The sequence below is a fragment of the Lissotriton helveticus genome, chromosome 9, assembly GCF_964261635.1.
Source record: "Lissotriton helveticus chromosome 9, aLisHel1.1, whole genome shotgun sequence".
Classification (NCBI taxonomy): Eukaryota; Metazoa; Chordata; class Amphibia; order Caudata; family Salamandridae; genus Lissotriton; species Lissotriton helveticus.
The window spans coordinates 945930836-945935374 of NC_136070.1; the positions used below are offsets into that span (position 1 = coordinate 945930836).

At 36.6% G+C, this 4539-nt stretch overlaps 1 pseudogene; it reads left to right on the forward strand.

The window, feature by feature from the left end:
- The first annotated feature begins 648 nt into the window (after positions 1-648).
- LOC144783323 (mitochondrial inner membrane protease subunit 1 pseudogene) lies at positions 649-1125 on the forward strand (annotated as a pseudogene).
- The last annotated feature ends 3414 nt before the right edge of the window (positions 1126-4539 follow it).

Genomic DNA, 4539 nt, shown 5'->3' on the forward strand with positions numbered 1-4539 from the left:
AATGTACAAAACAAGTTTCAGTTGAAATAACTAATTTAAAATGTAATGATTTGACTCATGGACTTTGCAGCAAGTCCTTTTAACTAGCTATTCAAAGTTTAGAAAATCAGGTTGACATTTTGAAAATAAAGTCATCAATCATCAAGCATCAAAAGCAGATAATCTGTAATTTGGGCATGTTTTTATCTGTACTGTTTCCTTCTTTTCATATACAATGTAATTTTATTTCCAAGAGAGGCTTTTACACTATTTATGTTCACACAGAGTGGAGGTTTGTACCTGCCGCCGTATCACTCTTGGACACTGTACTCTACCCTCTTGTGATGACCTGTCCATATGCCCCAAGGAGAGTCCAGCGTAGTCAACCTAGCTCTCTTGAATAATAAAAGAAACAAACAAAGGACCAATTGATACAAACAGGGCAAATCCGAAGGAACCCTTTAGAAGTGAAAATAGATCCACAGACCCTTAAGAGAATGCCAACTTTAAAATGGGACTACATTAATAATCCCCAAAGGACTAACAAGGACAGGAGTACAGCAAGTCTATGGGATTAAATTAGAAATGTGAAGAGACCATTACACATCACTCATGGATATGCACACAGATTTGGTGATCTGTACAGCTCGTTTTGTGACAAAGTGAAATATGTTTAGACTTGTTTTAGGCAAAAGTTTGGTACTTGTTGGCTGTACCTTTTCATTTTGTGCTTTGAATATCTATCTAAGTTTTAATGTGCTCTGGTCTGTTGATGGAGCCTACAACTAACAATTGGTTGTGTCAGGAAACTTAAGTCATCATTTTTAGACAGTTAAAAAAGGAGATATTGTTATTGTAAAAAGTCCAAATAATCCCAAAACAAATATCTGTAAGAGAGTATTTGGTCTGGAAGGAGACAAATTGTGACTCACTGGTTCCCCAGATCTTTTGAAAAGGCACAGCTATGTAACCAAAATACATATCTGCTTAGAAGGTGACAATATTATGAATTCCCTAGATTCTCGTGCTTACGGCCCAGTTCTGTATGCACTGATGAAGAGGCTCATTCTTCTAAAGATCTGAGCTCTCGCTCCGTTTGGCTGTGTACAGGAAATTCCTAATGGCCGTGTATTTCGAGATGGCTGAGTGATAGGCAAATATTCTGTTAATTTAGCAGTAGTTTTATTAATTTACAATAAAGTCTTTTTTCATTACTGGAAGGTAGTATGTCATTTAGCAAAGATGTAGCATAAATATTATCAGAAGTGCACATGCACATTTTGCTGATAAATTCATACCTCTCGTTGGGACCTAACTGTGCATGTGACCATTCTCTGTGCGGACCCAGATCCCAGTTCAAGATTGCCAACACCAAACGTAGTCTTGGAAAACACGTCTATGGAGGTTCAGCAGCCTAAAACTTTCAAGGTGTTATAGGTTACTCACCCAGCTTAAGAAATTCTTAGCAATTCCCAATGGTATTCACATTTTTGAAAGCCAGTTTAAAAATGTCACGAACATTAGATAATCAGCATTTTAGCAAGAGCATAGTCTAACCACTTTCAGAAGTATGAACATAGCATGCCCTGTCCATCCAAAAGTATCCTCTGGGTAATAAATATATTTTCTGGACTGGTACCTCACATTCAGACAGTGATGCTAAATTAGACAAGTGGCATTGTTTCCCCATAGTTTTGTAACATATAGTGAGGATGCCTGAGACCTCAAACTTTATACTTAGATTTGTGATTAACCTTTATAAGGGGAAACCTTTTTTGTACGAAATTCACATTGTTCAAATAAATGTTTTTCGTACAGCTGTACTTTGATACATTCTCACATGCCTTAATTATAATCCTCTATTATTCAGGAAACTATAGGAATGGTCTGTTAACGTACTAGTAGAAAATATATGCTCTTTATCTAAGAACAGTATTTTGTTTTTCCATTTTTCAGTTATCTAACAATGACCAAGCAAAACCCAAGAATAAGAAGGGAAAAAGACAAATAATAACCCTCATCATATACCTTAGGTCAATCCACCCAGTTTCTGAAAATGGAAATGATGGAGCAGGCACTTCTCCCATACATGTGTAGGTGAGTAGCATCATGGTGTGAAAATATCACGGTTAATAAGGACATCAATGGTGTAAAGGTTGTCATGGGATGATGCGCTTTTGGTTAATTCTTCATCTTATTTTGGATAACTAGAAATAAACTAAGTGAGCTCTCAGATATGTTTTAGGCAGTTCTTACTCAGAAAAAAAGTGCAAGGCCCAAACGTTTCCTGTGTAGCCCACTGATGGTAATACCAAATGCCAGCAATGACAAATACCAAGGCTGCCTAGTCTTGATTCCAACTTAGGCCTATGTCTTCCACCATACTATATTTACGTCCTCTTAACCTCACTCTTGCGAGGTTTTTTAAATCCCTGCTTACTGCATAGAGGGCTGTTTCTTATCTTCTTCTTCCTCCACCTATCTCTCTTTTCTGTATTTCTCTGCCTTACTATGGATAGTCAAATGTGAAAAATAAGTCACAAATTCTATAAAAAGTGTGCCATTGGCCACAGCCTGTCACCACCTGTACAAATTAAGCAGTGGTTTTAGGGCTTCTACTACTTGACAACACTTCTCATATCTTGCACTACATTCCTCTATTATTATAAGACAACTTAATTACCTTATCAAGTCAATAGAAATGCTGTCTCAGTAGTACCCTCCCTTCTGTTCTCCTGGATTGATGCACTAGATCTCTTTTATAAATACTGTTGAATTACAACTACTGGTTGAATGGGGTTACTATTAATACTGGTTTGAAACTCCAGTGAGAAAGTCAGGGCAATAAAAGGGCACACTTTTAAAAAAATTCACTCAAGGCACTGGATCTTCCCAGGATTTCTAGCTGGCAAACAAGGACTGACGCCAACTAGTCATGCTACATGCTTTGCCTCCGCTTAGCTCCCTTTATTGCTAAATGCATCAGATGGCTTGGCACCTTCGCGTGGAAGAAGAAAGGCAACTGAAAGAGACTACGTTGAGATGATGTTACATATTTTATATATATATATATATTATATATATATATATATATATACATATATATATATACATATAAATAGATAGATAGATAGATAGATAGATAGATAGATAGATAGATAGATAGATAGATAGATAGATAGATAGATAGATAGATAGATAGATAGATAGATAGATAGATAGATAGATAGATAGATAGATATAGAGATATATTAGGTTTGGGGTGATGCACAAATTATGACTTTAAGTTATAACTATATACATTTAGAATTTCGAAGGTTTAAGTAGTTTATTTTGGCTTTGTATACAAATAATAATAGGTGTTTATAACTACAATTTATCTTCAAACTTTGGTTTGTTAATTGAATTTCATTTTTTATAGATATTTAAAAACAAGTTTAGAAAGATTTACCACAGTTTTTTTCCATTATTGTGCTGATGTTTGCTCTCTTGTTGGATTCCCATGAAGCCTTCTATATTTCCTTTTTTTTTTGCACCTTTCCTGTTGCCTCCTCTGCCTTTGTGTCTGTGACCTCTGTACCCCTGTGCACCTTTGGCTGCTTGTGCTATCTGGCTTCCTTGTGTCGTAAGGTTGAACACCTTTAAAATGTTTGATTGTACTCCTGCCGCTTCTTACCGGACTGATGTATCACTCTCACTTTCAGCTTGCTCTGGGTGGCCACTATTCCTGATCATTGACTGTCTTTTTGATTCTGCCAGAGGCTGCTCCCCTTGCATCTTTTCTTGTATATTGTTTCTTAGGTGATCACATTTTCTACAGAATGTGAGGATTTGGCCTCTTTCATTGTCCACTTTGTCTCAATGGAATGTGCATTGCTTTTTAGCCTTGATCTCTTACTCTGCTTTCTCCAGCCGCATATTCTATTTAATAATATCATTCTCAAATTCTTCTTTGATACACTTTCTTTTAACATATTGGTGATTTTTTCGAGCTCTGCTGATAATCTTTCACTGTCTTTGTTGCATATTTTACAAGGATTTTGAGCATTGTTGTCCCGCAGTCATGACTGTTTGTCACCCACTCCTCAATCATCTCTGGATCTGGGTTGTTGAACATGGGTGTAATAAAGATTCTTAATTGTCTCTGGACTCTGCCACAGTCCATATACTTCTGCAAAGTGGTAGCCTTCCACTACTTCAATTGTTCTTGTTTAGATGCTCTCCATAAGTTATTCCACAATTATTTTTTAAGTATGTATCTCATCCTGCGTTGCATCGCCATTGTTATCATTGGTATTAGTCCTGTCACTGGGGTGAACAAATAGTTTCTCTGCAACTTCCTTTCTTTTTGTATCCCTAGCCGCAGCCATCATAATGTGTTGCCTTTCTGGATTCTGGGTTATCTAGCAATCCTATGAAATTAATGAGAAAACATGCTATTGCTGACCAACCTGTAGTCTTGCTTTCATGGCTGTTGTCCAGACCAGATGACAATTGAACTGATACCAGTGTATAAAGATGTTGATGGGTGTGATTTATTTTATGCCACAGACTGTGATG